This window comes from Aegilops tauschii, chromosome 1 (assembly GCF_002575655.3).
Source record: "Aegilops tauschii subsp. strangulata cultivar AL8/78 chromosome 1, Aet v6.0, whole genome shotgun sequence".
In the NCBI taxonomy this organism is placed as follows: domain Eukaryota; kingdom Viridiplantae; phylum Streptophyta; class Magnoliopsida; order Poales; family Poaceae; genus Aegilops; species Aegilops tauschii.
In genome coordinates, this window is record NC_053035.3 from 287,764,560 (window position 1) to 287,778,222 (window position 13,663).

The window sequence follows — 13,663 nt, forward strand, 5'->3', positions numbered from 1 at the left end:
CATACGGTTCACTCGGATGAACTGTTTGTGATTAGGCAACACAAAAGAAACGGTCAGCCAGATCAAGGTGTGTGCGATGTACAGCATACAGTTCACTCGGATGAACTGTTTGTGATTAGGCAACACAAAAGAAACGGCCAACCAGATCAAGGTGTGTGCAATGTACGACATGCGGTTCACCCGGATGAACTGTTTGCGTTGAGACAAGAGAACAGAAATGGTTCAATATAACAAATACCATAAATATGGCAAGGTTCAAGTTCAAAGATTACAACGCCCAAATTCAAACATTGCAAGCTGCGTCATTTCTGAAAAGGGATCAGCCACTGACAAGTCATGTATGTATTTGACACAATAACTACCAATTGCTTTGCCATATGCTCTTCCAATACGAAGTTTGGCATTTTTGGAGTCACTTCCATTCCGCAGTACCAGCCGCCTTTGATAATCATACCATTGATCTTTCCTAATTAAATGTGTGTTCAACCTTAGTACCCTCAGCACCTTTGCTCTGCCAAGAAAGAACATGGCGAGTGTAATCTCCGGTGGGGTCCCTCGATAGGAGTTCAAAGTGATATTTGAGAGATGCAGATCCAGGCATTCGATGTGATTGTCGTTATCAACATCTTCCACCGGGCCTAATATGCACTGCAAAAGAAGAGAACGTGTTAGTGCCTACATGCAGTTTTGAACACTGCTACACGCCCATTTGGTTTGCGGGATTTGTAAAATGCACCAACGTGCCATCTTCATCTGTCATGATTAACATGGGCATTAATTTGATTACAATCTAGAAACATGTAGCCTTCTTCACAAGAGGTTGGATTGGATGAAAAATTCCCTAAGAAAACTAGTATTGATGAATCCAAAGGAGAAATGCTTATGGATGATTGTAACCATATGAATGAAGCAGCCAATATGGGGTGGGGTGTATGTCCTAAAATCCTCCAAAATTCCTTCAGAAATCGTAGTACATAGTCATTGTAAACTTGGGAAAAGGTGCAACAAATTGAACTCCCTTATGGTTAACATTTAACAGGAAAGGAACATCACGTCGATATACAGCTTCTTCAGGCATGGAAAGCATCTCAGGCAACTGAAAACTTGGTCCAGGTTGGGGACGACAGATTCTAGTGTCAAGACCTTCACTGTGCCCAGAGTCTGGGTGAAGCTTCGCTGGATGACAGACGAACATACATCTTCAAAACTAGAAATAACATTGATATCAAGAAGGAGAGGTATATAAGGCGACTATTGTACCAGAAAGTTGTAGTATTTGACAGACGAGTAGCCCACCACTTTCAATTTCGGTGCAGAAATGACATTGATTCTTGTTGGACTTTGTTGATCAACTACAAGTAATCTCTCAAGTGAAGGTGTGTCCTGGATGACCATATTGTGGTCCACCTTTTGTGATCTCTCGTTGCAGCACCAGCAACACACATAAATAGTGCGGAGAGTCCTGGAGGTGATGTGCAAGGTACTCGACCAATTCATCGCCTGAAGACGAAGGAACTCAAGTGCAGTACAGCCGCGGAGCAGGTGCTCCATGTCATCCTTTGGGATGCGGACGGTGACGAGCTCGAGGTGCTTCGGTCGTGGTAGAAAAAGAGTGGGCGCGTCATTAAGGCGGGAAATGACAGTTCATAAACTTGGCGAGGCGCAGCTTGGGCGCGAAGCGGAGCGCGAACGTTGGCAGCAAGCTGCCCATCATTATAACTTAGCTTCTCGAGCTGATCTATGGCGCGGGATCGGAACCACTCGTCAAGCTTGGCTCGCTCCCTGCCATTGGAACGGAACTTGCCCGCGATAAAGCCTTTGATTGGGCCATGGTGACTGCCGAGGATCTGGGAGAACGCATCCAAGCTTTGGCGATAGCCATGGCAGAGCTTGTGAGCGTGGAGGAGGTCGACAGGGGTGCGGAGCCATAGGGTGCGCCACCGCCGGGAAATGGCGGCTTTCCTCGCCCGATTTCGGATTGGGAGGAGGGATATGATGACTATCAACATATCATCGGGGAGGTTGTTGATGAAGTCTAGGCCTGCTGGAGTCGCTTGCGGTTCTTTCTCGACCCGCCTCCGCTTGTTGGCAGCCTCATTCTCCACCTCGTCGGCGGGGACGGGAACCTCTGTCTCCATATTCACGTCGTGCTCCGGTGCTTCAGCAGCCCCGGCGTCGCCACTCCCTCCGATGGGGCGCTTCGGCGGCATCCTCGTACACTGACGGCTTTGAGGACTCAGAGCGGCGTCGAGGATGCGGGCGGAGAGAGAGGAATTGTGTGTGTGGCGAGGATGGGGGGTGCGGCCGCTCGGCAGCGCCATTAATATAGACCAGTGGGAGCGAGGCGGGCGGCGGTCCAAGGCTGTCTCGCTTCCCGGTGAGAACGACTGCTTAATCTCTAGTATGAATGAAATCTATGCTTAATTACTGAATTTTAGTTGCAAAAAATAGATAATGATATTGATTTTTAGCTGCATATTTTGACAAATCGTAGTGTCTCTTGGCTTAGCGCCGAAGTCTGGCTTTAATTTGTATACCATAATCTGAACCGTTTGCGTTGAAGAGATGCACAGATCCTATGTTGAACAGCTTGTACGCTTCTCGGTGAGCCTGCACACCGGACTGCGCTCGCACGCCCCCCGTTCAGTCAAGCAGCTGTCCAAATGGCACCTTCTATAGCCATTAAAACCAAGACACGTGGCGTCACGTGAATGGTTAACCGAACGCACATGATTTGAATTATACAAACGTTTGAGATATTAAAGTGGCAGCTATTTTTTTAAATGCCTTTGTTGGCTGTCATTATTTGAGTGCGCCTTCTCTCAAAATGGACACGAAAAATACCACAGCATGTCGGGTGCCCTTCCATGATAGCATGCCAAGTTTCGTGAATTTCACACGAGTTTTGGAGTTACTAGAATTTAAAAACCAGGCATCTCAATGTTTTGCGGGCAATCAACGGTGCCCTGGTGTTTGAAATTCATTCCCATTTCTTGCATGGGACCTAAGCATGCACCCAAGGACACAAATTTGATTTTTGAACCAATTTATATGCACTGGAGCATGCACATGTAGTTCAAATTTGAATTATGCACATAAATGCATTGAAAACTCAGTTAATGCATAAAAATGTCCAAACAAACCCTGAAAAATCACAAAAATTCACACAACACTCCTGTTGTTCTATGTTGACACGAGAAAAAACATGAAAGCAATAAGAGGCAATGGATATCGTTTCGTCCCCAAAGGTGGGACGTTCCCAACGAAAATCATCATGCTTGTTGTGAGAAGCTCCGGTTTGTGAGAAGCATATACCCAAACCTGCCCCAAATGGGACAAAATTTGTACCACAGCATGTTGATGCCGCTCCATGATAGCATGCCAAGTTTCATGAATTTCAGACGAGTTTTGGATTTACTAGAATTTAAAAACCAGGCATCTCAATGTTTTGCCGGCAATCAACGGTGCCCTGGTGTTTGAAATTCATTCCCATTTCTTGCATGGGACCTAAGCATGCACCCAAGGACACAGATTTGATTTTTCAACCAATTTCTATGCACTGGAGCATGCGCATGTAGTTCAAATTTGAATTATGCACATAAATGCATTGAAAACTCAGTTAATGCATAAAAATGTGCAAACGAACCCCGAAAAATCACAAAAATTCACACAGCACTCCTGTTGTAATATGTTGACACGAGAAAAAAACTTGAAAGCAATAAGACGCAATGGATATCGTTTCGTCCCCAAAGGTGGGACGTTCCCTACCGAAAACCATCATGCTTGTTGTGAGAAGCTCCGGTTTGTGAGAAGCATGTACCCAAACCTGCCCCAAATGGGACAAAATTTGTACCACGGCATGTTGATGCCGCTCCATGATAGCATGCCAAGTTTCATGAATTTTAGACGAGTTTTGGATTTACTAGAATTTAAAAACCAGGCATCTCAATGTTTTGCCGGCAATCAACGGTGCCCTGGTCTTTGAAATTCATTCCCATTTCTTGCATGGGACCTAAGCATGCACCCAAGGACACAAATTTGATTTTTCAACCAATTTATATGCACTGGAGCATGTGCATGTAGTTCAAATTTGAATTATGCACATAAATGCATTGAAAACTCAGTTAATGCATAAAAATGTCCAAACGAACCCCGAAAAATCACAAAAATTCACACAGCACTCCTGTTGTAATATGTTGACACGAGAAAAAAACTTGAAAGCAATAAGAGGCAATGGATATCGTTTCGTCCCCAAAGGTGGGATGTCCCGACCGAAAACCATCATGCTTGTTGTGAGAAGCTCCGGTTTGTGAGAAGCATATACCCAAACCTGCCCCAAATGGGACAAAATTTGTACCACGGCATGTTGATGCCACTCCATGATAGCATGCCAAGTTTCATGAATTTCAGACGAGTTTTGGATTTACTAGAATTTAAAAACCAGGCATCTCAATGTTTTGCCGGCAATCAATGGTGCCCTAGTGTTTGAAATTCATTCCCATTTCTTGAATGGGACCTAAGCATGCACCCAAGGACACAGATTTGATTTTTCAACCAATTTATATGCACTGGAGCATGCGCATGTAGTTCAAATTTGAATTATGCACATAAATGCATTGAAAACTCAGTTAATGCATAAAAATGTCCAAACGAACCCCGAAAAATCACAAAAATTCACACAACACTACTATTGTTCTATGTTGACACAAGAAAAAAACTTGAAAGCAATAAGAGGCAGTGGATATCGTTTCGTCCCCAAAGGTGAGACGGTCCCTACCGAAAACCATCATGCTTATTTTGAGAAGCTCCGGTTTGTGAGAAGCATATACCCAAACCTGCACCAAATGGGACAAAATTTGTACCACGACATGTTGATGCCGCTCCATGATAGCATGCCAAGTTTCATGAATTTCAGATGAGTTTTGGATTTACTATAATTTAAAAACCAGGCATCTCAATGTTTTGCCGGCAATCAACGGTGCCATGGCGTTTGAAATTCATTCCCATTTCTTGCATGGGACCTAAGCATGCACCCAAGGACAAAGATTTGATTTTTCAATGAACTTATATGCACTGGAGCATGCGCATGTAGTTCAAATTTGCATTATGCATATAAATGCATTGAAAACTCAGTTAATGCATAAAAATGTCCAAACGAACCCCGAAAAATCACAAAAATTCACACAACACTCTTGTTGTTCTATGTTTGACACAAGAAAAAAACTTGAAAGCAATAAGAGCCAATGGATATTGTTTCGTTGCCAAAGGTGGGACGTTCCCTACCGAAAACCATCATGCTTGTTGTGAGAAGCTCCGGTTTGTGAGAAACATATACCCAAACCTGCCCCAAATGGGACAAAATTTGTACCACGGCATGTTGATGGCGCTCCATGATAGCATGCCAAGTTTCATGAATATCAGACGAGCTTTGGATTTACTAGAATTTAAAAACCAGGCATCTCAATGTTTTGCCGGCAATCAATGGTGCCATGGTGTTTGAAATTCATTCCCATTTCTTGCATGGGACCTAAGCATGCACCCAAGGACACATATTTGATTTTTCAACCAATTTATATGCATTGGAGCATGCGCATGTAGTTCAAATTTGAATTATGCACATAAATGCATTGAAAATTCAGTTAATGCATAAAAATGTCCAAACAAACCCTGAAAAATCACAAAAATTCACACAACACTCATGTTGTTATATGTTGACACGAGAAAAAAACTTGAAAGCAATAAGAGGCAATGGATATCGTTTCGTCCCCAAAGGTGGGACGCTCCCTACCGAAAACCATCATGCTTGTTGTGAGAAGCTCCGGTTTGTGAGAAGCATATACCCAAACCTGCCCCAAATGGGACAAAATTTGTACCATAGCATGTTGATGCCGCTCCATGATAGCATGCCAAGTTTCATGAATTTCAGACGAGTTTTGGATTTACTAGAATTTAAAAACCAGGCATCTCAATGTTTTGCCGGCAATCAACGGTGCCATGGTGTTTGAAATTCATTCCCATTTCTTGCATGGGACCTAAGCATGCACCCAAGGACAAAGATTTGATTTTTCAATGAATTTATATGCACTGGAGCATGTGCATGTAGTTCAAATTTGAATTATGCACATAAATGCATTGAAAACCCACTTAATGCATAAAAATGTCCAAACGAACCCTGAATAATTCCAATTCTTTTATGATCACTGTAGATAAAAGGTCTAGCAATTCAAACACCGTCCATGGCCGCTGTGACCCCATTATGTAATTCAAATCAAGACCAAAAATCAAGTAGATCCCACACAGTTTATTATAACCAACCGTGTGAGATGCAGCACAAAATATCTTCGGACCGTGTCTGAATAAGGGACCGCGTCTAATGACACTTTGCGCGCCAGTTTTTTGTCTGAAGTGATTCCAAAGTTTTGGCTTCCGCGGAAATATCTACCTCCCCGACCCCTCCCCCTTACCAAAAACCACATTCCCCCCTTTCCGCCTTCCTTTCCAAGTTGAAACCTTCACTCCTTGCTTGCAGCGTCGCCGCCTCCTCGCCTGCGACCCTCCTTCACACTGCTCGGCCTCGCCTATCCAGGCAGGTAATCCACACCCGAACCCATCCTCCTCCTCCTTCCACATCCCACATGCCCCGACCGCCGATGCAAGCGCGACACCTTCCACCCAAATCACCGACCCCTCCACTAAATAAGCGCCAGCCTAAGCCATGGTGCACACAGTATAGCCAGGACCTCAAGGAGCATTTGGCAGCGGAGAAACAAATCGCGGACGCACGCGCGGATGAGGTCGTGATGGCTTCCATTCATGCCGACCCCCAGATCTTGGAGGAGCACCTCGCCGTCGAGGCCACCGTTGACGCCTCGCGCGCCGACGCTGCGACGCGGTTGGCTGCTTTAAACGACAGTTCGTGGTGTTTTCTCGAGGCCACCGTCGGTGCCTTCAACAAAGACTACGAGGTGTTTTCTTAGCGTGCACGTGCTTACCTCATCTCGAGAGCCAGAAGGTTGTTGCCCGGAGCGGCTCAGGCAACTCACCACTACAACGAGTGCACCCACGATGCGGAGGCCTCGCCCTCTTCCATGTCTAAGGAGCCAATCGTCATTGATATCTCCGACAATGAGGAGTAGCTTGTGTTATTAGCTCACTATAAGGACCCATGTTCAGTTTGCTAGCTACTGCCTTTCCTTAACAAATTCTAGTGAATTGTGCTATCTACTTTCACTGTGCAATCTTCTGCTATAGTGTATATGTTCTATATGTCGTGCAATGTGGTGTTCAATTAACTGCTTGGTTCAATTCTGCAAATGTGATGTTCAATTCTTCAAGGTGCAATATTTCCAAGTTGTTAAGCATGCTTGGTTTGGTTAACTATCTGATCTTCTATTAGGAGTATGTTATATTGTTCAATTGGTGTTTACTTAACTGCTTGGTTCATTTGTTGTGGCTTGGTTCACTTGTTGTGGTGTTTAGTTAACTGTTTGGTTCAATTCTGCAATGCGATGTTCAATTGTTGTGGTTGTATTCTGTTATTGTATACCATGTGAGGAATAAATCGAATTTAGTTGTACTAAATACATGAGAAAGAAATACAATTTCCATATTTCCAAGTTGTTAAGCATGCTTGGTTTGGTTAACTGTCTGATCTTCTATTAGGAGTATGTTATATTGTGCAATGTGGTGCTCAGTTAACGTTTGGTTCATTTGTTGTGGTGTTTAGTTAACTGCTTGGTTCAACTCTGCAATGCGATGTTCAATTGTTGTGGCTGCATTCTCTTATTGTATACCATGTGAGGAATAAATCGAATTTGGCTGTACTAAATACATGAGAAACAAATACAATTGCTATATTTCCAATTTGTTGAGCATGCTTGGTTTGGTTAACTGTCTGATCTTCTATTAGGAGTATGTTATATTGTGCAATGTGGTGCTCAGTTAACATTTGGTTCATTTGTTGTGGTGTTTAGTTAACTGCTTGGTTCAATTCTGCAATGCGATGTTCAATTGTTGTGGCTGCATTCTGTTATTGTATACCATGTGAGGAATAAATCGAATTTTGTTGCACTTAATACATGAGAAACATATACAAGTGCTATATTTCCTAGTTCTTAATCATGCTTGGTTTGGATAAATGGGTTTTCCATGTGGCTTGAATTAATCTGATGAATCTGCAATGTGCTTATTTATCATCAACATATTTTACTCATAGCATGCGAACCCTTACTAAACCTGATGACTAACTACCTTATATGTGTTGCAGGGAAACAATGGGAAGCACTGAGGTTTACAAGATGGTACTAACTATTATACCTTGCCTTTTTGTATTCATTTGCCCCATTTCCAATATGGAGAAGATATTTATGCACATCCTTGTTTTCAGGCTTCACTGATGATTACCTCTCAAACCACCTATGTGGTCAGGAGGCAAGGAAAGTTTTCATACAACACCCACGGTTCAATATTGAAGTGTTCCTGAAGAGGTCGAAGGATGGACGGTCAATCATCCACAGGCACTGGCCTAAAGTTGCAAAGACCTTCAACATGAATGAAGGCTCAATATTTGCCTTCCGCTTCAGCAGTTTTCCAGATGAGATGCATCTCTCTATGTACCGTCTATGATGCTAATTTTGAAAGGTTCTAGATGTTGCATGTGAAACTTGCTGCTGGTGCAGTTGTGTAATGGGGTAGCTGAGTGCTGAAGCTATATCATGTTGTACTCTCATGTATTTCAATTATGAAATCCTGCTTCCTTAAATGGAATATATTATGTGCTTAATATGAATGTCAATTAGATTAGTAAATGGATTATTAATAATAGGGCAATTATCCCGCTAATTGGCCAATTAGCTTGCTAATTGGCCAATTAGCTTGCTAATTGGCCAATTAGCTTGCTAATTGGGTTTTCCTATTGCAAACGGTTAATGAGAAAACACCGTGGGCGATGACCTAAGGCAACGCACACAGTTTCTAGGAATAAACCGTGTTGGATCAATGAACAATCACACACGACATTCTCTTCAAAATTGTTTGCGTTACGCCACCTTGCGCAAAAGTTTTCCTTGTAGTGACTGTATGGGATGTATATACGAACGGAAACGTTTAGTGGTGACTGACTGTGTGGGATGTACTTACGACCAGAAATGATTTTGCCTGTATAATTGTATTTTTTTAGCACTACTGTACGTATTTCTGTATTTGAGTGCTCGTCGGTCGCACACGACCTCATTTTGCCGAGCGTGTGTGCCAGGAGGGCATATCCCCAACGGTTTCTGGGTTGTGTGGGAAGGACCCCCCCTATCGCCCACACTCACTTGGCGACGGTTCCAAATGCCATCGCGGAAAGGGGTAAAAAACCGTTTGTTTAGGACCGACGCGCACCAGTGAAGCAACCTTGTCTATCCCACCATGGCCATCGCCCAAGAAGGACTTGCCTCACTAGGGTAGATCTTCACGAAGTAGGCGATCTCCTTGCCAGTACAAACTCCTTGGTTCAACTCCACAATCTTGTCGGAGGCTCCCAAGTGACACCTAACCAATCTAGGAGACACCACTGTCCAAAAAGTAATAGATGGTGTGTTGATGATGAACTCCTTGCTCTTGTACTTCAAATGATAGTCTCCCCAACACTCAACTCTCTCTCTCTCACAGATTTGGATTTGGTGGAAAGATGATTTGAGTGGAAAGCAACTTGGAGAAGGCTAGAGATCAAGATTCTTGTGGTTGGAATGGAATATCTTGGTCTCAACACATGAGTAGGTGGTTCTTTCTCAGAAAATGTATGCTGGAAGTGTAGGCACGTTCTGATGGCTCTCTCCACAAATGAAGAGTGGGTGGAGGGGTATTTATAGCCTCCACACAAAATCTAACCGTTACACACAATTTACCAAACTCGGTGGGACCGAATCGTTAAACTCGGCCAGACCGATTTAGTTCAAAATGTGAACGTTAGGATTTTCGTTGCGACCGACATATCAACTCGGAGGGACCGATTTCATTAGGGTTAGGGCATAATGTAATCTCGGTGAGACCAATCACATAAACTCGGTAGGACCGATTTCTGTAATAGGCAAACAGAGAGTTGGTCGGGCAAACTCGGTGGGACCGATTCACTCATTTCGGTGAGACCGAAACGTTACGAAAGGGAAACACAGAGTTTGCATTGCGAACTCGGTGGGACCGATCGCTCATTTCGGTTGGACTGAAACGTTACGAAGGGAAACAGAGAGTTTGCAATCCCATCTCGGTGAGACTGAGATCCCTATCGGTGAGACAGAAGTGACTAGGGTTTCTGGCAGTGGCTATGTCAAATGAACTCGGTGGCGCCGGATAGATCAAATCGGTAGGGCCGAGTTTGACTTTTGGTTTGGGACATATGTGGATATGAGAAAGTGGTTGAGGGCTTTGGAGCATATCACTAAGCATTTTGAGCAAGCAAGCCATTAAGCAACACCTCATCCCCTTTTAATAGTATTGGCTTTTCCTATGGACTCAATGTGATCTTGGATCACTAAAATGAAAATGTAGAGTCTTGAGCTTGAGCCAATATGTGTCCTTAGCATTTTGAGGGGTCCACATTCCTGATCCATGCCATGCCAATCATTGAACTTTCTAAAATGATCATCTTGAAATAGCATTAGTTCAATGAGCTATATGTTGTTAGGAATTACCAAAACCACCCAGCGATAGTTGCACTTTTAGTGGCCGGCCAGGAGGAGGCGCATCAAGGGGGGGAGTCCTACTAGGACTCCACTCCTAGTAGGATTCGCCCTCCCCCCTTCCTTCCAACGGAGAGGGGGAAAGGGGAAAGAAGGGAGAGGGAGAAGGAAAGGGGGGGCCGCGCCCCCACCCCTTGTCCAATTCATATTGGGCAGGGGGAGGCGCGCGCCACCTCTTGTGGCCTTCCTCCCTCTCTCCACTATGGCCCATGAGGCCCATTAACTTTCCCGGGGGGTTCCGATAGCCTCCCGGTACTCCGATAAAACCCCGAACCTCTTCGGAACCATTCCGGTGTCCGTATATAACCTTCCAATATATGAATCTTTACCTCTCGACCATTTTGAGACTCCTCGTCATGTCTGTGATCTCATCCGGGATTCCGAATAAACTTCGGTCACCAAAACACACAACTCATAATACAAATCGTCATTGAACGTTAAGCGTGTGGACCCTATGGGTTCAAGAACTATGTAGACATGACCGAGACACATCTCCTGTCAATAACCAATAGCGGAGCCTGGATGCTCATATTGGTTCCTAGATATTCTACGAAGATCTTTATCGGTCAAACCGCATAACAACATACGTCATTCCCTTTGTCATCGGTATGTTACTTGCCCGAGATTCGATCATCGGTATCATCATACTTAGTTCAATCTCGTTACCGGAAAGTCTCTTTACTCGTTCCGTAATGCATCATCCCGTAACTAACTCATTAGTCACATTGCTTGCAAGGCTTATAGTGATGTGCATTACCGAGAGGGCCCAGAGATACCTCTCCGATACTCGGAGTGACAAATCCTAATCTCGATCTATGCCAACCCAACAAACACCTTCGGAGACACCTGTAGAGCATCTTTATAATCACACAGTTACGTTGTGACGTTTGATAGCACACAAGGTGTTCCTCCGGTATTCGGGAGTTGCATAATCTCATAGTCATAGGAATATGTATAAGTCATGAAGAAAGCAATAGCAATAAAACTTAAACGGTCATTATGCTAAGCTAACGGATGGGTCTTGTCCATCACATCATTCTCTAATGATGTGATCCCGTTCATCAAATGACAACACATGTGTATGGTCAGGAAACTTAACCATCTTTGATTAACGAGCTAGTCAAGTAGAGGCATACTAGAGACACTCTCTTTTGTCTATGTATTCACACATGTACTAAGTTTCCGGTTAATACAATTCTAGCATGAATAATAAACATTTATCATGATATAAGGAAATATAAATAACAACTTTATTATTGCCTCTAGGGCATATTTCCTTCAGCTGCGACCATCTAACCAGAGCCACTATCCTTGCTATGGTCGATCAGGCTGCCGCTGAAGATCAAGATCTTCTTATGGCAGCGGATCCGTGGCCATCTTCCCTCCGAAGTAGAGGTTCTCAAACGAAACAGCCCCGGAGATGGTCATTGCCTTCTTTGCGACACCACGAAAGACTTGAACCATATATTCTTCACTTGTGTTATGCCCCAATTCCTGTGGAGTTGTTTCAGGGAAGTGTGTGGCGGTCCATGCTGTCACACAAACTTCCCTGACCTGTTCGCAGAACTCCAAACCACTCTTGTGGGCTCCCGCCACATTAGGTGGCTTGGGGTCGAAGTTCTTGCATGGACTCTTTGGACGATCCCTAACAAGCTTGTGATTGAGCATGCACCTCTTCGACGGTCTACTGATGCACTTTACAAACTTTGTGGATTCTTACAACTCTGGAAACCGCTTAGTCATCACCAGGCGCACGCTTGCATCGACCTCCATCACCGCCGGCCTCCGCTCCATCGCGCTTTGCCTGTAGCCGCCGCTCCCACCTCCGCCACCCGAGCCTGATTAGTCGCCTCCTTTCTGGATGTGCGGCATGTATGTTGCCTTTCTTTTTTAGTTTTTAGGGCTTGTTGAGTTGTGCCCTCAGCAGAACCCTGTGTACTTTGTGTGTACTTTGTGCTATGTCGGGTGGCATGTGGTGTGTTTTGCTTCTGTACTGGACCTTGTCTTTGGTGTCTTGCTTTATCTATAAAGCGGGGCGAAAGCCTTTTTCGGTAAGTTACTTCACCCTGGAAGGCAACAAGTACACAAATTTCTTAACTTCTAAACTAATCACGAGTGAGTCCAAATGCTTTTTGTATCAGCACAGCACACTATCCTCTCAGTGCCAGACCACCCTCCAGGCACCTTGCTATGAGACCTGTAATGGATCCCCAACAAAATTGCAATAGTTCATTCAATTATATTTATAGCTATTCCCAAAAAGAAAAGAAGAAGAAAAATCATAGCTACAAGTGGGAGAAGGCGAAAGGTGAAAAACTTGTGATCATTCTAAAAAGGAACATTCAGTTGACCTCTGAGAGATGTCAACATAAATACATGTTTCAAGACTCGTTATCAAATGGTTCTTTGTGAAAGAGGGATGTTTGTATTTGCAGCTTCATCAAGCCAAATGGTTCTGCCATCATCGTAATTCAAGCAGGTTGATAACATCATAGTGGTTCGCTGGTCAACTGTCGATGCCACAACAAGGATAGGCATCTGACTACCCTGACCTTTTAACTCCTAATCAACAATCACTACATGTGGTCTCTGAGTGAGGGATACTGGATATGGTTAGTGACTAGTGAGCCAGAGATATCATGTACTTTTAGCTTTTCATGGGAACATTATTTTTCAAGGAGCCATGCGCTTGGCAACCTGTTATGAGATTGTAATATTTCAGTGTGTACAAATCCACTTGGTAGAACCTATCTACTGAAGCCTCCCTCCGTCCCAAAATAAGTGACTCAACTAACTTTGTACTAACGCTAGTTGAGTCACTTATTTTGGAATAGAGGGAGTACTTTCTTTTACCACCATTGTACTTGGAACATTAAAATGGTTGTTGATGCAATCAGTAATGCGGACCTACTTATTCAAGCTTTTCCTTTCGATATATAACA